General features: G+C 37.7%; 1 protein-coding gene across 1 annotated transcript in view; it reads left to right on the plus strand.

Annotated features, from left to right (window-relative positions):
- AGTR1 (angiotensin II receptor type 1) overlaps positions 1 to 22,201 on the plus strand; it is a 47,028-nt gene that overhangs the window by 474 nt on the left and 24,353 nt on the right. Inside the window, exon 2 of the mRNA XM_025913297.2 lies at positions 9,681 to 9,765. The gene's annotated coding sequence lies outside the window, so the exon portion shown is untranslated. The remainder of the gene's footprint in view (positions 1 to 9,680; positions 9,766 to 22,201) is intronic.

Here is a 22,201-nt window from a genome sequence, read left to right on the forward strand (position 1 = left end):
GCGTGCCCCCAAAAGGTCATTCTGATTTGACCAGACTCTTTCGAGTACAAGCCAGAAATCTGCAGAAATGGGATCCAACCAAATAAACTTTCTTCCCGAGGCTTTTAGCTAACTCTTGTCCTTTAACCGCGTCCGGAGCAAGAAGCCGGTAGAACTCCGTGGGGCGTCCATTTAAAAGTTACGCTACTCCGAAGGTGAAGTTAAGAGTGTCCCCACCCTCCCCCTCTGCTTCCCAGGAAACGCCCAGCATGGCTCTTCTTCCCCTCACCCCTCCCCACAAACCCTGTGTGTCCTTGGTACTGTGCGCCGCCCCCACCAGGGACAAACTGTCCCACCTTCAGGTGTCCCCAGGTGCCCTCTGATTCATCAGATTGGTGAGGGGGAGAAGCTGGGGTGTCTCGACACCCCAATCTCCATAGCCCTGGTCAGTCCACGTTTGTAACTGAGGTGCGATTTTAAGAGAAGCTTCTGGTTGGCCCCTTCCCTCCACACCACCTATCTAGCACCCCATTCTCCAATTCTCTTAACTGTGCAGCCCAGTCTCTCTACAGCGCCAGCCTGCTACTTCTCCCCAAGACCTCAGCAAGTCTTTCCCAAAGTGTCTCCTGCCCCATTGTCTTTGGGCACCCAGTAGAAACCCCGTTATTGTATCCATCTAGGGCTTCTTTACCTAACCTTTGTTTTCTGGCGGTGTATCAGAATCCCACTACTGGAGCCCTCCAAGCATCCTCTTCTCAGTAAAAGTTTGGGTGCTCATTTTCCCCTGGGATCAAATTTGGGAGTTGGCTATATTTATGTCTAGTGTCATTCAGAGAAGAGAAAGTAACAGTGAAGGATGCAAGAAATCTGGCACACACTGTTCTGTTTTATAACTTTGTTGAGCAACTTGTTTCTCCTATTAGGTACCTCATCCCCAACATGATTCTCTTGATAGACACCATCTGAGTGTCCTGGGTCCCTGGGTGTTTATTTCCTTTAGCATTAGCTATAACCCTTTTGTAAGTCTTCTCGAAGAAACTGCCTGCTCCCCCGCCTCCTGTAGTGTTTCCCTAGCTCTAAAGGCCCCACCTAGGTCATCTGTCTCAGGCTGTGGTGGATTCTGCCACCCTCCTGGCAGACAGTGCAGGGCAGTGCAGAAGCATAGGAAGCCGGCGAATGGAGAGACCCACTTAACTGGCTGCTTGCTTTCAGGAGAGTTATTTCACAACCCTGAACCTCCGGTCCCTGACCATAAGGTTCCCTCCAGTGATAAAATTCCTTGATTCCTTTTGTTTCCTATTTATTTGCTTAAAAAATAATAGTCTAAAATAATTACCCTTTTGCCCATGCTTAGGACCCTCAAAACTCTCTAAATAACTCTCCTGGTATATTACCTATTCTGGAAAACCATTAGGTTTCCAGCGCTGGCTCCGAAAGTCCATCCCTCCTGATAATGGCTGGCAGTTCCCATAATCGTGGTGTAAAGCTCAGGGAGTGTACCCTAAATTGCCAGGTCTCAGCATTTGCTAAAGTTTCACATTTATGAGTGTTGAGTCTGTCATCTACTCTGTCTCTCCCTTTTTTTCCTGACTTCATTGTTCTTTGTGGCCATCCCAAAGCCTCGATTCCTGGTTCGGCTCTTCTTTGACCTTAAACTGAATCACTTGCTCCATCATCCAACTCAGAAGAAACCTAGTGTTCTTCTACTGGTTCCACTGATGCCAAAGAAAGAATTACCTTCCTTGAGATTTATAAAATGTCTTTCAGTCACTACATCGCTTTGCCAATGCTCCCCATCTCAAGAGTTCTGAGCTTAAATCTTTACTGTCATTCTCTAACCCTGGTTGTGTTAAAAAAAAAAAAAAAGCAAATTTACGGATTGTTAAGGTTTCTTGCCGCGCGTGTGTGTGTGTGTGTGTGTGTGTGTGTGTGTTCTAGTTTGAGGTAAGAAGTGTGTGGGTGTGGGTGTGTGTGTGTGTGTGTGTTCTAGTTTGAGGTAAGAAGTGTGTGGGTGTGTGTGTGTGTGTGTGTTCTAGTTTGAGGTAAGAAGTGTGTGTGTGTGGGTGTGTGTGTGTGTGTGTTCTAGTTTGAGGTAAGAAGTGTGTGGGTGTGGGTGTGTGTGTGTGTGTGTGTGTTCTAGTTTGAGGTAAGAAGTGTGTGGGTGTGGGTGTGTGTGTGTGTGCATTTTTTGGTCTGTTGCTGCTGCTTATTACTGTTGTTGTTACTATCACTAATTATTTGCCCAATTCGAGAGGGAAAATAAATGAAAGAAAATTTAATCTGCTACTTAACAAAAGCCCAGGTAAAATACTTAGCTGAGAGGCATTTAAAACTAAGAGTTTAATTATATGGTGAATATCTCCATGTCCTTTTCAAACAGATAATGGACTTGCTATGTTTTGTTTTCAAATTTGTTACAGGGACCTAGACCAGTCCCATAACACTTGCATGTTTTGGCTGCCTGATGCAGGCTCCTGGCCTCTGGCCCCCCACTCTCATTAGTTTACCTAGTGCTTTGCCTTACTCGGTCATGACTGGGCTATGCCAGACAGTCTCCCAAGTAAGCTGGCAAATTAAGAATTTTATTTAGCTGTTGGAAGTAAATCCAAGTGTTGTGAGGGTTAGAAAGCTGTCCTGAAGACACACGGTGGCAATAAACAAATATAGAGCCAGACCAGTAAACTATGACAAAGCAGTCAAGGCCAGGATAGGAATGCTCTTCTCCCAGGTTATCTAGTAAACTGGGTAAATCACCTATTAAATTCATTACCACTGGAAAGTGCTATTATTTTTCTTCAAAATATGTCTAAGAGTTCCCTTACAAAACTGCCTAAAGTCATTGGATTACATGGTTTGTGTATCTTGTCATGTAGGTACTTATTAAAATAGTATGCCATAGTTCCCATAAGTAAAAGTAAGTTTTGTTCCATTTCTAGCCTAAATTTAGCTATTATTTTATATTTTATTCATTATATGAATTTTAGCTACCAAAATTCAACTTTTTGATAGCTTAATATATAAAACCATCTTAAATCAAGTAGTCCGTTAGGGATTTAAGGTACTATTTAACTGAACTGGCAAATGACCACCATTATCCTCTTAAAGCTCTAAAACACATCCAAAATAAATGACAGCAAAAAAAGGAAAAAAAAGCTATAAATTTGCCAAATGTTTTATTAGTCAGTGATAATTTTAATGATATTTGACAAGTGGAAATAGAAAACAAAAGTTTATATCTAGAACAGTGATAGAAACAGAAGTAAGTGAATCTTGATATTAGTAGTTGTATTAACATTAAAAGTTTTGTTGATTTTTTTATTCCTTCTCTTCATAGCATATGGTCACAAGGGAAGAAAATTCCATTGAGTATTAAAAACAAAATCATCTTTCAAATATTTTACTAACATAGAATTCACTACATGCTGTAAATATTGTATGATTGCTATATTTTACATTATTCTTATAACTCAGTTTAAAAGAGATTTTATTTGGGGCGCCTGGGTGGCGCAGTCGGTTGAGCGTCCGACTTCAGCCAGGTCACGATCTCGCGGTCCGTGAGTTCGAGCCCCGCGTCGGGATCTGGGCTGATGGCTCAGAGCCTGGAGCCTGTTTCCGATTCTGTGTCTCCCTCTCTCTGCCCCTCCCTCGTTCATGCTCTGTCTCTCTCTGTCCCAAAAATAAATAAACGTTGAAAAAAAAAAAAATTTAAAAAAAAAAAAAAAAAAAAAAAAAGAGATTTTATTTGTCTGGTTCCTAAATAGGTGCATCATTCAAATGTCTTAAGTGGAAATAAATGTCTAGAATTTGCAAATGATTATTAGAGTTTCCTTCATAGATCTAAGAATATTTTAAATTGTGTTGCTAGTATCACATTTAATTATTTTTCTAACATTTACTAGTTTAGAAAATGGATGAAGAAATGGGTATGCTTTGTTTTTCCTAATCACATTGAGCCTTCATATTCAAAGTCCTAGGTCTAAATGTCCTTAAAATTTAAAATTATAGATTAATAATCCTTCAGTTGGGGTGAAATTTTATGTGAATTCTTGTTCCTTTTATACACATATAAGCTGTTTTATTCTTCACCAAATTATGTTAAAACTTATTTAGATCAGTGGATTTAATACTTTGGTTAACTTCAGAGTAAGAATGTTGGAGTCAAATACATGTTTGTGTACTATTAAACAGAGTTTATGATTGCTAATTTGCTCTCTAAGATGTCTTTAGCTATTTACCAATTAATATTAATCAAAGCTCCTCTTATCCAACTTGGGAAATAAAGAATTGTATGTAGAAGATACTTACAGAGGGAATACTATGCATCTGAGTGATGTTAGATCCTTACGAACACATGAAAGTATAAAAATGGTCTTTGCCCTAGAGAGATGTTGGTCAAACTGAGTATATATTTGGCTATGAGTCTCTCCAAACATCTTAGTGCCACTGGGGTGGAAAGCCATTTAAAAATAAGCCTCCTTCTGTCCTACCTTTCAGAGCAGGTAGAACGTATGCTGGGGTCACACTGTTTGATTTCAGCCACTTCCATAATATCTACCACAACTTTCCCTTCCTTATGGGAGTATACCTCCTTTGATACTATGAACCACATCCAATTCATCTTTGTATTCTATTACTGAATGCTCCACACATCACTTTCTTGCCTGTTTGTTGTTTGTTTGTTTTCAGCTAAAGCTATGGAAAATATATTTTTCAGATCCCTATAGTTTAGAAGAGATATATTAGAGAGAAACCATTGGTCTAACCTCATTTGAGTAGAGTATCCTATTATACACAATAAAATGGCTTGAAATTGATGCTTTATTCTTAGTAACTGGGGAACTATTAATACTGTTTTTTTAGTCTAAAACAGTAATGGCAAGGGGGAAAGTAGAGAATAGAGTAAGAAATGGAGAAACAAAATAGAAGTTGAAATAGCAAATCAGTGGTTCTTCAGGCATTAGGGAAAAGGCAAGCAAGCATATTACAATCACTTGGGATTTTAAATCTGTACATATTGTCTACACTTCCCTTATTCCCATTTTCCCTACTGAGAACCACTGTATTATAAATTAGGAGCAACCATCCACCATTGTCTCAGGTGTTAAGGCAAAGACCAGCCTTGTGGGCAACATGTGGGAACTTGTGAGAAATGCAGACTTTCTGACTCCACCCAGACCCATTGAAATCTGCATTTTTTTTTTAATTTTTTTTTCAACGTTTATTTATTTTTGGGACAGAGAGAGACAGAGCATGAACGGGGGAGGGGCAGAGAGAGAGAAGGAGACACAGAATCGGAAACAGGCTCCAGGCTCCGAGCCATCAGCCCAGAGCCCGACCCGGGGCTCGAACTCACAGACCGCGAGATCGTGACCTGGCTGAAGCCGGACGCTTAACCGACTGCGCCACCCAGGCGCCCCGAAATCTGCATTTTTAACAAAAACCCCAGGTGATTCAAATGCAAAATGAAGTTAGAGAAGTCCAAGTGTGCATACAGCACCCAGGACTTGTTAGGAATAATTGCCTAGAGGTTATACTGGCTTTTTAATAAATTAACATTTTTACATAAAGCTAACATTTATTGAGCACATATAATAATATGCCAGACACAATGTTCAGCTTTTAATATTGTTTTTATATAATCCTCACAACATCCCTATGAAATAATCACTGCTTTATCCTCATTTTATAGGCTGGGATACTGAGTAATAACAAGATAAGAAACTCACCCAAATGTAGTAACTGGTAGAGTCAAGATTGAAACACAGGAATTTTGATTCCTGTCCTCTTACCTGCCACGCCGCACTGTCTGCTCTACACTACACTGCCTGCTTTTTAAGGCCAACTAATTATTTGAGAATTTATTTCACATTATCATTTGAAATCAAGTTCTGTTTCCCTCATAGAAAAAATAAGATCTATTCTATTTTAGTTGCAACATTTGCCTGTCATATTCACCTTTAAGTGAAATAATGGAGAATTCTAAAAATGCTTTCTTTAGTTGGGAAATAAATACTAAAATTATGAAAGCTCATTATTTAAAACTTAAGATTCAATATCTCTGTTTTTCTCATAACTTACCTATAATTTACTCATTTTATCTTTGGGTATTCTGATGCTATAAAAATGTTTTCTCTTAAACAAGTCATTCCCTACGTATACAAACTATTCAGCCTTCCAACTCAAATTATATATCACTCTTTCAGCTTTTAATATAAACACTTATCTACAAGCATGGTTCACAAAACTAGTCGAATATAGTTACTTACTAGTCAGTTTGCAAGCAAATGGTGACTTATGTTAAGCCAGTGACTCCCCAGATGATTCAGTCTCTGAACGATTTCTCCCAGTGCATGTAGATTTTCTGAGAGCTGTCAGTTGGATTTGGCCAAAAGCCTGTTGTTCTGACAGGGGCTCATTGATGTTGGTCAAAAGACTGAAGTGAGTCTGGGTTCCCTGTGATCACGTTTGAGAGGAGAGGTGTGTCAACAGGACTGAGCAGCTATAATTTTCTCAGTGATAAAGGGACATCCTTGGGAGATGGAACTTCACCAGCTGCTTAGATCGAGAACTTTAAGCAGCCCTAACAGTACAGTGTCTAATTTGTAACTTAAGGCTTAGGACACAACCAACCCAGGGCTGCCATAATGCCAAGCACCTGGGGCTTAGAGGGGCGGTAGTGCCCAGGAGACATCCTGCATGTAGCAGCAGAGTTTCTTAAAGCTAATAAGTGATAAATGATACAGCAATGACTCTCTTATGACCTTTTACAGTCCTGCTGGTCTCAATGAGCCCAAATATTTGTGACTGGGGCTGCATAGAATCTGCACCAGGTTTTTTCCTAAACAAATTGAATGAATGAATGAATGAATGACCTCACAGCATTTCTTCTAGTAAACTTTATACATTTATACTTTTATTATTCCCTTGACTTTTTGACCCAAACTCTTCTCGATATCCAATTCAAATGTATTTTACATGCTTCTAAATCTGTGTAGTATGCTGCTAGAACAAGAATGTTCCATTAACCCAGCTTTAGTCATCTTTCCATTCAAATGATGTCACTTCACATAAAACATGTTGTACCATGATGGATCCCAGCCCTTAACCTTCACACAGTTAATTGCTGCCACTTTATCAGGAATGGAAAAGAATCTGATGTGATTCCTACGTAATGATTTCTTGAATGTGTTGTGGCATTTGGTCTACTGAGTTAACAGAATACATTTTTGAGAGGAACAAAAATCTATTCTTTTACATTTCTGTTAGGTTAAGCCATATGATGTGACATTATATAGCCATTTTTACATATTTAATAATATTTAACGGCAAGGAAAGATAATCATTATAGAGCAATATATAAACATAAATCATGAGTGTGGTCCAGTGTGTGCGTGTGGGTGTTTAGATTACTGTCAAGTTGCCATTAAGGCCTTACTTGGGCCATTGGTATTCTAATGGAAACAGTTCTATTAGCACTGATTTGTGATTAAAATAACCGATATATTTTTTTAAATGTCTGCATCACTGTGAACCAGATAAGACTAGGAAAAATATATAACAAATCTTAGAAGCTTTTGAGGGTTATTAAGATCAAGGCTAAGATCAAAAGTGACTTTTTTCTTTCCTTTTTTTTTTTGTATGTGCTTTCAAAAGTTCCTATAATGAACCTCTATTACTTTTATACTTCTTACTTTCTGTTTGTCTCGGAATTACTATTACTTTCAATCTAACCCACTCTAGATTTCAGATCTTTAGACAACTGCCATTAACTGTGTAGAGAATGATAATTGGTAAATCTGATACTTTCTCTAATTTTTTTTTTTTCCTGAGGGACACTAGTGCCCTACAAGAGTTTAGAAAATTAATATCATGGTAGTATTTTTAAGAGAGAAATAATCTTATGGGAAATTTCTTTTGCTATAACAACAAAACCACTGAAATATAGGGATAAAAAGAGATTCTCTAAGGCCAAAATCCTTCCACATAACAACATTATAGTAAAGTTGGTATACATTGTGGTTTAAAAGGTAACCTACACCACACCTATAGTCTTCTTGAATAACTTTTCAGCTTTAATAATATTCTTGCTGAAAAGTGTCTCCCAAATCCATAATGACAAATATTGCTTAATTTGGCTACATAAGAAAATTAAAATATTATATGGTAAGAAGGACCCATAAACAAAGTCAAAAGAGAAACAGGAACTTGAGAAAGCTACTTGCCACACATTACATGTAAAATGCCAGTTTCCTGAATAGAACATGAGCTCTTTAACATGAGAAGCAATGAACAACCCAACTACAAAATAAGCAAAACCCCAGGTGTGTGGGTGGCTCAGTCAGTTAAGCCTTGATTTCCACTCAGGAACGCTGACTGCACACACAGCCGCTTGGATTTCTCTCTCTCTCTTTCTCTTTGCTCCTCCCCGCTCTCCCATCTCTCAAAATAAATAAACTTTAAAAAAAATAAATAAGCAAAGGCCATTAATGGGCAAACTAGTAGAAGAATAACTACATACAATAAGGAAACAACAACAACAGAAAAAGCTCAACCTCATTTATAACTACAGAAATGCAAATCAGGACAAATATGTACTTTTCATTTATAAGACTGACAAAAAAAATTTAAGATTTGATAAAAGCCAGATTTGGGGTATCAAAAATTGGTATGGCCTTTGTAGAGGACATTTTTAAGTATCTTTCAAAAACTTGGAGTATGCAGTTTGCTTTAACAATCACATTTGAAACTTTTCTACTGATATACCACTTAAAAAATGCACACATATAAATAGAATCATTGACGCATGTTTTTAAGCAGCCAAAATGAGAAACTAAAAAAAGAAAACCTTAAGATCCATTAACAGGGGGCTGGTTAAATAAATTATCATGAATCAGTGCAATGAATACTGTATAGTCATCAAAATAAACGAGGTAGATTTATGCATATATTATAGATCTAGCCATGTTAAGTTAAAAAAAAAAACACACAACAGAATAGTAGGAGGCGTAAAATGAAAAACCGTGGATATACACATCTGTATGCATGTGTATACATTTTTAAAAGTCTTAAAAGGATACACGAGAAACTATTAGTAGTAAGTATCTCTAGGAAGTGGATCTAGAGAGACCATTACAGAGAGCTAGGAGACATGTACTTTTATTTTACACTCCTTTGTAACTTGACATTTAAACCACATGTATGTATTACTACAAAGAAAAAATAAAAACAGAAATACAGAAAAAAGATCTCTTTTTAAGAAGATTTTTTAAATTATGGTAAAATAACACTCATATAGGTTTATATTAAAAAGGATCATTTATCAAAGTTTACCTGTAGCTTCACAACTAAAAATCTAATCTATTATGATACTTCTTATACTAGGAGCTATGTCTACAGAAGTGTCTTAGAATAAGATTGCACTATTTTACCCAAAAACACTTTTTATCCTTCTCCGGTGAGTATCTACAAGGGTATGAGGGAAGATGTCGACTACAACCAGGAAGAGGACGTAACCCCACGACAGACTGCCACTTAGTACGGCCTAACTCTACATAAGGAAAAATATATTCTTGATGTGGACCAGATGGTTTCATTCCCTTCAAAAACATTTTTAAGATGTAGTGTTAATACTTACTCTGTCAATTAAAAAATGAAAATGTGGTCATATTCAGTGAATCACACTAATCTTTTTGTCTTTCCAGATTTAATACATGATAAATTGGTCTAAAATGGCCGAGTTTTCATCTGAATAAGACACTGAAGCCATCCTAGAAGTTCTGCATCCAGGTAAATGTCTTACACTTATAGCATGGTACTGGGCAGTTGTTTTCTCTAATGTGTCAATAGTGGAAGCAGCACAACAAGTCACATATATCATTGTCTAGTGACAGAAACAGAGGATGCAGAAAAAAATGAAATTCCACTCTTATCTCATTCCTTATATGCAGCCTAAGAGCATATATTTATATGATTTTAAAGGTAAACCATGTTAGAATATTACCAAGATATTCATGTATTAATATAAACCATATGAGAGATGTGCAACCCCTCGTCAAGGATCTCCTTGTGGCCACGGATGGATTGCTCTGAACGTTACTCTTCACACTATGTAGGGCTTTAAGAGAAACGGGAGATTGTGTTCTCTCCTCAGCCACCCAATGGGGCTCTGTGAAGCACTCACTTCCAAAAGCCATGTCCAAAGACCATATGTCTTAAAACATATGTCTTAAAAGACCATATGTCCTAAAACCTTAAAACTTGATCTGCTCACCTTCAGAAAATCCAGATGTCTCTCAGTCTTATTTTCATGAAAGTTCCCCTTACTCCAGTAAGATATAGGGAAAAGGGCAATGTGGAGTTGGAGACAAGGTACCCTTTAATCCCCACATAGCCTAGCCCTCTGGTAGGTATGAATCATGCAGCTGGGCATTACGGTCAGAACCTGAGAGGGCAGCATAAGTAATCAGGGACTGCTCTCTCCATCCATTTCCTCTCACATGGCCCTGCCTGATATTTTTCATAAAAAGACTCCTGCATTTTCCAGATCAAAAGACTTTTTTCTCCTGACAAAAACTCAGCTCAAGGAACAAACCCTCAACTTCCTAAATTAACAGGGAGGACATCCCCTAGTCCCTCCAGGGAGAATGAAAAGAGTAGCTTATCTCCTTCTGAATATCTTGGGATTATATTTTATCAAAGCAGAAGATAGATAGGATAAGTGGTGGGTGGGTAGACAAATGTTGATTTTATTCTTCTCTGTTTCATTGGCAAGGAGGAAACAGTTGCCAGAAGGCACTCCATGGTAGAGTTAGGAAACTATTGAGGACTGCTTTAATCTTGGCCACAACCAAAATGAACAAATCAGGAGACTATAGATGCTGGCGAGGATGTGGAGAAACGGGAACACTCTTGCACTGTTGGTGGGAATGCAAATTGGTGCAGCCGCTCTGGAAAACAGTGTGGAGGTTCCTCAGAAAATTAAAAATAGACCTACCCTATGACCCAGCAATAGCACTGCTAGGAATTTACCCAAGGGGTACAGGAGTACTGATGCATAGGGGCACTTGTACCCCAATGTTTATAGCAGCACTCTCAACAATAGCCAAATTATGGAAAGAGCCTAAATGTCCATCAACTGATGAATGGATAAAGAAATTGTGGTTTATATACACAATGGAGTACTACAGGGCAATGAGAAAGAACGAAATATGGCCCTTTGTATCAACGTGGATGGAACTGGAGAGTGTGATGCTAAGTGAAATAAGCCACACAGAGAAAGACAGATACCATATGGTTTCACTCTTATGTGGATCCTGAGAAACTTAACAGAAACCCATGGGGGAGGGGAAGGAAAAAAAAAAAAAAGAGGTTAGAGTGGGAGAGAGCCAAAGCATAAGAGACTCTTAAAAACTGAGAACAAACTGAGGGTTGATGGGGGGTGGGAGGGAGGGGGGGTGGGAGGGAGGGGAGGGTGGGTGATGGGCATTGAGGAGGGTACCTTTTGGGATGAGCACTGGGTGTTGTATGGAAACCATTTTGGCAATAAATTTCATATATTGAAAAAAAAATCTTGGCGACAAAAATGGGTACATTCTACAGAGTTCTGCCACTAGAAATCTTTAGGTTTTGGGGATTTTTTGTTTTGTTTTGTTCTGTTTTTGTTTTTGAGGTACAGATAAGCTTAGAAAGCTGGGCTGTACATGTTTTCAATAAAAATCCAGCTCTGGGAAAAGCACACTGAAATGTTTGTCCTAATTAGAAAGGCACTAAGATAGGAAGCTTTATTTTACATCCTAAGAGTACTGAACAGAAGAAACTCTTTGTCCATAATATGCCATCAACCTTGTAACGGAAGAAGCAAGACAGTAATCCAGGGGAGTTCCTGATAGAAATTTCTATATAACAGCCTCCCTTCTCCTGTGTTTTGGAAGCCCCCGCTTTCTAACATTCACACATTTATAGCAAAATAAATATGATTTTTTTGCTTACAAATAACAAAACAGTGGGGGAAAAAAACCCTCCATAAAATTAACTTTTTCAAACTTTCAGTTTCAGATGAATAAGCAAAACATGCTTAATTCTAAGTTATTTTTTGTTTGCTAAAGAACTGATGCTATACCAATTTGGCCACTAACTGCCAAAACTTTGCCTTGGGTTTCCTATAAAACAATCTCCAAGGCCCCATGCCATCCATGGGCACTATACTGAAATACAAAAGGTGTGTTCAGAAGGACCTTCTGAACATTGCAATGTCTCTTTTACCAACTTACGACCAGAGAACTCTGATCTCTTATTGATTTAAACCAGTAATGTGTAAACAGCATTTCAGGGCTTGTTTTATAGGACCAAAAGAATTTAAGTTGAAATCTACTTAGGACAGATGGGGAAAACCAGGACATTTAAAAGAATCAATAAAGACCATATTCCGTGACTTAAAATCTGTAGGCCGGCACTATCCAGTGTGGCATTCATGTGTCATGTGTGGCTACTCAAGTGTAAATGTAAATTAACTATAATACAATGAAACTAAAAATTCAGTTCCTCAGTTGTCCTAGGCATATTTCAAGAATTCCAGTAGATACATGTAGCCAGTGGCTCCTCTAGTGGACAGCACAGATTTACAACATTTCTATCATCATAGAAACTTCTATTGGATAGTATTCCTTTGATAGTACTAACAACAGAGTGGACTCTTCCACTGCTACTTGGTAAGCAATTGTTATGCTCTTTTAAACTTATTTGGAAATTTTAAAGTATTTTTTAAATTCTAATTTTCTCAGTTGCAGGGTATCTATAGTTCTCGCAGTAACTTTCTCTTTTTCTTATTTATTTGCGTATTAAGATACATGGGATTAAGTATCTTATGTACTGTTCTAAAGTTAGAAGTTCTTGGTTTTCTTAAAAATCGTGAGAAGAGGTACATGTAATTATACTGAACTAATAATATACAGCTGTTGGGTTCTTTACCCGCATCATTGACAACTCCAAGTAAAACAAAACTAGAAAAGACGTAGGGTCATCTTAATGACCCATATTTTTTTTATTCTGTATATTCTGTGAGGTTTGTTTTTCCTGCAGCAATAGATATGTCTCAATTGTACTGACCTAACTACAGCTGACTTCACATATTTTAAGAAATTGGAGAGGGGCGCCTGGGTGGCGCAGTCGGTTAAGCGTCCGACTTCAGCCAGGTCACGATCTTGCGGTCCGTGAGTTCGAGCCCCACATCGGGCTCTGGGCTGATGGCTCAGGGCCTGGAGCCTGTTTCTGATTCTGTGTCTCCCTCTCTCTCTGCCCCTCCCCCATTCATGCTCTGTCTCTCTCTGTCCCAAAAATAAATAAAAAACGTTGAAAAAAAATTAAAAAAAAAAAATTGGAGAGACAAGAAAAATAAGTATTAGACCACATTTCTTTTCTTCTCTTTTTATAGAAATGTACAAGATACTAGAAGTCCCTATTTCTCTTTCCAAATTATATGTACCACAGAGAAGAGTAGTTTGTTTTCATTTTAATTAATGTAACCATCCCATTATAGTATATTCTTAAAGTTCTTAGTCACCATTTCCACTAATATGATCCCATTATTAAAATATCAATCTCAATTACTTTCTAGAAACTCGGGGCGCCTGGGTGGCGCAGTCGGTTAAGCGTCCGACTTCAGCCAGGTCACGATCTCGCGCTCTGTGAGTTCGAGCCCCGCGTCAGGCTCCGGGCTGATGGCTCGGAGCCTGGAGCCTGTTTCCGATTCTGTGTCTCCCTCTCTCTCTGCCCCTCCCCCGTTCATGCTCTGTCTCTCTCTGTCCCAAAAATAAATAAATGTTGAAAAAAAAAAAAAAAAAAAAAAAAAAAAAAAAAAAAAAAAAAAAAAGAAACTTATACCTAGTAGCTCAATTACATTTGGCTCCTGGACTAATGATTGTGTGTTACACAAGGCAAAAAATTAAAAACAACTTTGTCTTTGAGTCATCGAAGCATCAAGGATTTGAAACAGCTATATAACTAACTGTGAGAAAAGCATTTAAATGTCCACACTATATTCCCTTTACACATTTAATATTATTTTTCAATAAAAGCATATATAATAGAAATTTGCACCCAGTTTGGAATTATCAAGTATGAATCCTAGAGTCTTAGCAATGAAAAAAGGCAAAGTAAAGGGTAGCCATTTGAGGGGTGGTTCTTTCAATAAACAAACAAAAAAAGCTTTCTTTATAGAGTAACAGGTTTACTCCAAATAACCTATTATTCACAATATATGTATAGAAACACTGTTCCTAGGCTTGAAAAAAAAATAGAACTAGATATGCTTAGCACCTAACTGACAAGGTAGGAGACTCACATTTGGATTACTGTTACTATTTTTAATAATTAAAAGAGCTCAGGGGTGCCTGGGTGGCTCAGTCGGTTAAGCGTCCAACTTCAGCTCAGGTCATGATCTCACAGCCCGTGAGTTCGAGCCCCACATTGGGCTTTGTCTGACAGCCCAGAGCCTGGAGCCTGCTTCAGATTCTGTGTCTCGCTCTCTTTCTGCCCCTCCCCCACTCACGCTCTGTCTCTCTCTCCTTGAAAAATAAACAAACATTAAAAAAGGTTTTTTTGTAGATAATAATAATTAAAAGAACTCAGAGAATTAGCATGTAAATGTAGAGGCTGTTTTGCTGGCAGGGAGAACTTTGGATTAGTACCAAAAAAATTGTCATCCTTCCCCTTCAACTAGTCATTCCTTTTAAGACTTTTAAGATTTAGAGGCACCTGGATGGTTCAGTCACTGTCCAACTCTTGATTTCGGCTCAGGTCATGATCTCATGGGTTTGTGAGATTTAGCCCCATGTCAGGCTCTGTGCTGTGAGCATGGAGCCTGTTTGGGATTCTCTCTCTCCCTCCCTCTGTGCTCCTGCCTCCCTCACTCATTCTCTCTCTCTCTCTCAAAATAAATAAACATTTTTTTAAAAAAGGCTTTTAACAAGATTTATACATATAGGAATTTTTTTTTTTTTTTTTTTTTAATTTCAGAAGGTGTGGGATATCTTAGAAATGTAATAATACAGCACAGACCTGGTAGAATGTAACCAGTTATCTGGGACTATGTCTTTGGCACCTTTCCAGAATTCAAACATATGCTGGGGGCCCTGGGACAACAGGAACAATGTCATATTTCAAGCCCAAAATCCAATCAGGAGCAGCCTTCCTCCTCCTCTCATCCAGGCAAGGCCAAAATACTTCTATACACAGTATGGGTCACTACAGAAAGCAAACAGAGCTGCTGTAGATAAAACCATGCAGTGGATAAAGGCTGTCTCTTGACATAGACCCTGAACCTTGGCTCCTCAGCGATGCTCCCAAGTCAAAGAGGAAGAACAAGATAGGCATTTCACTGCTTCTGGTCCCTCTAGTATGGTCAGTGTCCAGAGCAGGAGGATAAAACAATTGTCTCAGCGATGTAAAGCCAGAAGTCCAACCCGTTTTGGCAATGTGAAAGCAATGCAAATTCAAGTCAGTAATGACAACAGCTTCTTATGTGATACATATAACACTAATGGACCAGACGTACTTTATTCATCTCTAAACCAATGAATGCTAGTCTTCATTTTACATAGAACATGTTTATCTGTATACAGCTGAACAATTAAGGAGCTTTGGAAACGGCCCTATTTGTGAGAAGTACTGCCCACAGCACATCAGCTTGATTTGGGATAACTGAAGTAGTAGTAAGCAACCCCTGGATTTCTGCTAGAATGTAGACTTAATTAGATGGGTGAGTTAGACAGAACATGCCATCTGAATTAAAGAGTAAGAAATAGAATATGTACCAAATAAGTGAAGGAAGATTCATAATTATGAATAAAACAATAAATGTCAATAACTTAAAAATTTTTATTTTAGGGGCGCCTGGGTGGCTCAGTCAGTTAAGCGTCCTACTTTGGCTCAGGTCATGATCTCGCTCTTCCCGAGTTTGAACCCCACATTGGGATCTGTACTGACAGCTCAGAGCCTGGAGCCTGCTTCAGATTCTGGGTCTCCCTCTCTCTGCTCCTCCCCCACTCATACACTCTCTGTCTCTCACACTCTCAAAAATAAATAAATATTTTTTAAAAATTTATTTTAGCTTCTTTAAGATATATGACAAGTTTAACAGACCTAATTTAACATCTTAAAAGGAAGAGATCTATGTAACCTATTTGATGATTTTTATCTTCTTAGGAATATGTCTGACATCTTTAATTTTCACATTTTATCAATTTTTTTTTTCTGTTTTTATTTTCTATGGTGTCACTATCCATCAACCCATATTGGTTAAGTTTATATAAATATACATATACATATATATATATATATATTTTTAGATATAGATAGATAGATATAAAGATCCCAAGAGAAACTAATTCTGCAGTCCTCCTCAGCAATTCATTCTGCCAATTAAGAACCCTTAAGCTAAATAGAATAATTCATTTCACAGGAAACTTTTATTCAATATGTATAATTAGTTTTAGTTAACTTTATTAATGAAATGTCGCAAATCAATTAGGTTTGCAATAATCAGATGCTGAGGACCCAAGAGGGGCCATATCTCTCACAAGAGGGGAAGGTGATACACAATTTAGTTGGGAAGCAAATGTAATTAGATTTGATCAGTTGAGTATTTCTGTCCTGATGTGGAGTCAGGCACATACCCAAACCTGAATATATAGTTAAAACGCAGTTCAAAAACAGTGTGACTTAGAAAATGTCTTCATGGTCCTGTCAGCCACATACTGACAGCTGAAGTGGGCCTTTGAAACCACAGGTAGATACGTTTCCTTCAGGCAGTGCTGTGTTTTAAATTTCTCTTTCAAATCCAAATGCCTTTAAGTAGGACAGTATATAAACTCTCTTGTTTATCACAGACCCCATCATTCCCCGATAGGGTGCTTCACACATTTATTTAACTGCCCAAATCCTGATGACATTTCAGTTTACAACTATTGTGATCTTACATGTTATTGAATGGGTATTGGTTAATCGTAAAGTTTCTTTCCTCTGACTCTAAAATAAAAATATCAGGGGCTCAGTCGGTTAAGCATCCTATTTTGGCTCAGGTCATGATCTTACAGTTTGTGGGTTTGAGCCCTGTGTTGGGCTCTGTGCTGACAGCTCAGAGCCTGGAGCCTGCCTTGGATTCTGTGTCTCCCTCTCTCTGCCCCTCCCCTGCTAGTGCTCCGTCTCTGTCTCTCTCTCTCTAAAAAAAAAAAAAAAAAAAAATTAAAAAAAAAATTTAAATAACATAGAAATATCAAATGTCATGACCATAAGAATCCTTCTGAATGAGAATTAATTAAATATAAGTTATTCCTATTTAGGGTTGCAGTTTGCAACATAATCTGCTGTGATTCATTTAATAAGTAGTTTTGTTGGATACCCACGTGCCAGTCCCTGTTCTCAGCCCTGAGGACAAAGTGTGAACAGCAGACAAAAACCCCTGGCCTCACAGAACTTACATTCTAGTGCATGTACACAGAAAAACAATCAAGTAAAATATGCAATATGTTGCATAAAATGGAGACTAGAACTAGAAATGAGAGGGGAAAGTGCAGTTTTAAAAGGGTATTTAGAGAAAGCCTCCTTAGTAAGAAGGAAGGAACTCTATGGACATCTGGGGAAGGGCTCTTCTACGCAGAAGCAAAGCATAAAGCAAAAGCAAAGGCCCTTGGCAGTACGACACCAGCAAATTCAAGGCACAGCAAATACGCCAATATTCTTAGAAACCACAAAAGAAGAATGGATAACAAAAGGGAGATCAAGTTATCAAAGGCTAGTAGGACTAATAGATAAAAACTGGAGACATTAAGAATGGATGCTACAAGAGAAGAAACAAATGATTAAACCTAAATGGTTTAAAGACTTAACATACTTTGAAATGTAGTAAAATGTTTCCAAAATTGAAGATTTTAATCTTAAAAGAAGTCAGGTCTATGATTCAATCCCCAGTGGATGGTTCTATGGCTATAAAACTCTAAATATTAAAATCCTGTATTTAATGTCACTTCCTCCTGGACATCCAAATGATATGTTTGGGGCCTTTGGTATACTCCAAAAATGCTTTGCCTATCACTAACCTGTAATCCATTGTCTCTGAAAGTAAAACTCCTCAAGCAATAAAGAGTTGGGGCTACACAACATTGCCATTAGATTATTTTTAGTAAAAGCTCTGCATTCTTAGACAAACAAATATTCCAGTGAACTTAACACCAGTGAACTTAACAAGTCCTAGGGATACTACTAAATGTAAAATGATTTCATATATTGATTATCCCGTTTCAGCTATTTTATCTTCAAGTCCAACAAAAAGAAAACTCTAAATAAAAAGATACATTTGGGATTGTAAATGTGACATTAGTCTACATATAACTAGGTATGAAATTATTTAATGGAAAAATTTCTAATTCAACCAACCTTAAACTTGTAAGATCGTCTGAATGAGAAGCAACGATCCTGACTTTGCATTATATTTTAGTGGTATTGTTTGCTCATAATCCCCATGCTTTTTTCCTGTCCGGCTATTCTTCAAGATTTCCTAATGAGCATTAGGGAACAAGTGTATTTAACAATCTGTATTTGCAGGTTGGAAACAAGAAAATGAAGACTAATAGTTTCTTTCCTGCTAATTTGATTTTCTACAGCTCCTCTCCTACCAGCATAGGCAAAGGACTTAGTTACTATTTCTAGCAGATGAAGCCAAGGAAGAGACAAGCATCTCTGATGTCACGCTTCTCCCAAATGGGCCAGCTGCTCTATAGGTCTCCATTAGAGACTTCCCCAAGAGTAATAAATTAAAGTGATCATGACCAGAATGAGAAAAAAAAAAAAAAATGCAACTTCCTTTATTCTAGAAAAGCAGTACTCAATGGCTGGTTAACAACGCTACAGTGAATGTTTTTGTATATTCTCCTGCACATGTGGAGAGTTTTAATGTACTCAGAAGTGGAAATGATGATTTGATTTCCAAAGTGGCGGTAATTTCAGGAGATTCCTGGAAATGGGGTGGTGCTGAGTTGACAGAAAGATATGGGGGTTCAGCCCTTAACTGCTGATGTGTGGCTGGCTCTCTAAACTGAAATATGATCCAAAAAGAACTTCTGGTATAATTTCAGGTCCTAAGGCTAGTTAATAGTACAAATAGTTATTTATTTATAACAGTACAGGAATTTATTTCCCAGTACCCCTCGTGTCAATGACATCCCATAAAATCAGCCTGGCAAGGAACTAGAACATTTTAAGAATATCCAATACATAACTTTAAATGAGAGGTTTTCCTTTTCTCACACAAAAACATGAAAGTCAGTTTGAACTGATGTGGACTTCTGCCCAGGTGAGTGCCTCTGATTTCAGAAAGCATGTACCTCTTTTGTAACTCCAGTGTGTCCTTGGAAATCGCTGCATAAAGGCCAAACTGCCACTGCCAAGTCTAGTCCTTTGCTGAGAAAAACCTTTTCAGTTATATGTCAGTAGCTGGTCTTTGTTCTCTTCAGCACTCATTGCAAAATACAGCAATTCTAATTCTAAATCCCAATAGTATTGGGAAGACAAGTTGAGTTAAAATAATGCCTATAATTTAATCAGTATTCGGTCCCTAATAAAAAGCTAGTTAGTCACAGCTTCCATCAAATCCCTCTCCCACAGATTTCTCTCCTGAAAGGAGATACTTACTATACAGCATTTAGGGGAAAACAAAGTTTCCTCATTTGCTAGGGCCAGAATAATGAAAGGTTTGAAAACAGTATTTTAAGCACCATCATGTTTTTGCTTTCCATTCCCTGAGGTTGAACAGATTCTTAATTTCAGTTTTTTAACTTCCCTGAAAATAATTTCTGCCTCTAGTTAACTATTGTTCCAATGCAATATTTTATCTTCTAAGCTGGTAGGCTCACAAATTTAAGTCATCATCCAGATCAGAAAAAGTAAGTAAAACTTAAAGAATCTAAATGACAAATCTTCTCACTCAAAAAAGTAAAAATTAAAAAAATAAATAAATAAATAAATAAAAAGTCTCAAATTCAGGAATGAATCATCCTTGAAATTCTCCCAACTTGCAATTTAGTTTTATGGGTGAAAACTTTGGGAGACCAGTTTGGGGAAGCAACCATGCCAGGTACTATTTCATGTACATAATCTTACTTCTCAGAGCAACACTTAAGAGATAACTATGATTGTTGCCATAGTATTATATTGCTATTTTATAAATGTGGACCCAAAGAAGCAGAGAAAATAATAGTTAACATCCATTAACTGGACACTTACTGGATCAGGCACTGGGTCACGCACTTCATCCGCATTTTGTTACTTAATCCGCCAACAAACAAACCCCATAGGCCAGGTGGTCTTATTGGCTTCATTTCTTCACAGACACTGAGCCTAAGGGGCCCGCTTTGCTAACCAATGTCAGGAACAGAACTGGAATTTGGGACTGACTCCAACACCCTGGTTCTGACCATTTTTTTTCCAGATGTAACTCATCAAATTCTCCAGAGGCTGAGTTCTTCCTGCTGTTGCTTTTAATTAACTGCTACACCATCAGCACTTTTTTTACATATATGTATATAAGTGAACACCGTGTCAATATTTGTTTATAGTGATACCAGGTGCCTGTTTAAGCTAGCATCATATTGAATAGGAGAGTCCAAAGCTCTGACAGGAATGCTTAAGACAAGGTAAAGCAGATATTTTTCTGTCACATTTCAGTGAGGAAATTAATTGTGAATTCACATGCCACCAGCCATACACAGAAATGCAACAGGAAATGAAGAAAAATTTAACTACTTTAAATAATGTGGTCTGTAGTACAAATGAGTGCTCTGTGAATTAGATTCCTTCTGCTATAGAATCGATCATTTGAATTATGTTGGCAAGCAGGGTAAGACATTACTAAAATTATCCTTGAATCCTAGCTTTGAGATCTATGTAAGACACTAGGCAATTTGCCTAAGAATACACAGAAAATACTTTTTAAAAGGATTGGGATGGGTTATTTCCCTCTCTGTTAAATATTAGCCTTTGAAATGAACCCAGCTGATCTGCTAAATAACACTTGCAAATTGTTGTGTTTTAATAAAGTGACAGACTGAGAGAGAAGACACACTAGACCTGCTTATACTTCTGGAAGCAGTGCAGGCCAGGAACATTATGCAATAATGCCTTTTAAAAGAAGGGAGCCTCTTAGCATTACACCTTGCCTGGCAACAAATGTAGCCACTTACTCCAAATGTAGACATAATTAGAAGCTATGAAAATCTAGCATCAGAATCCCAAACCCCTGGTGCAATACACTGTAAATTACAGCTTTTATGTCTGTAATATTTTCAACCACTCCATTTAAATATGTGAATATATGAATGCGCTCTGTTTCAGGAGGCCTGTTCTATGAGGCTATGGAAAGGTTTTACTATTATTAATCAGGTGTCTTGTAAACAGGACACCTCATTTTTAGATTTCTGGAAGGTTCAGAGCCTGTACTGCTACTGGCAGAGGGCAGACCCAAATGGGCTATTCTAGTGAAAATCCCTGGGTAAACATGGAACACAGTGAAAACCTGGGGGACCCAATCTGCACTAGGTACCACTAACAGTCATCACCTCTATTACAGTTTGAACCATGCAAACCCAGGCTGATGTGTTAGTTTAGAAGATTGCAGCAGAACTTTATCAAGTAAGTCTGAAAGAACATTAATTCTTCATCTAATCTCGGGTGACCAATAAAAGAAAATCTTATTTTCAAAACCTTCATAAAAGATGCAAAATCAGTGTCTTAAATCTGAGAATAACTTTTGTTGAAAGAGAAAAATAAATGCTTTAAAATTTAAAGTTACAAAACACAGACATCTTCAAATAAATCAGGGAAACTATTTTGCAGAAAATAAATGGTGTTCCTCTGATTTGTGACTGGCCATGGAGTTCTGAGTTTCAGAGTATGAAGGTGTGCTCAGCTGTCTATTAGAAATAGCGGGGGAGACTCAATACCCTTCCAAATGGAAGGGTTCCTATTAGGTTTTCCCCTTCATTTCCTAAAATGTTGTGATTTTTTAATTCCCAGGTGTTATGTCTTAAAAAGATTTTAAAGTTTAAAAAATAGAAACATATACTGAAATTGAGAACTGAACTGTTCAGCCAGTTGGGTATGATTTTTTAAATAGGTAATACAGACCTCTAGTGGTTGAATAGTTTGAAAGCCTCTGCAAGGAAAGGAAATTGCA

Source organism: Puma concolor, chromosome C2, assembly GCF_028749965.1.
Source record: "Puma concolor isolate L17-30 chromosome C2, mPumCon1.1.hap2, whole genome shotgun sequence".
Lineage (NCBI taxonomy): Eukaryota > Metazoa > Chordata > Mammalia > Carnivora > Felidae > Puma > Puma concolor.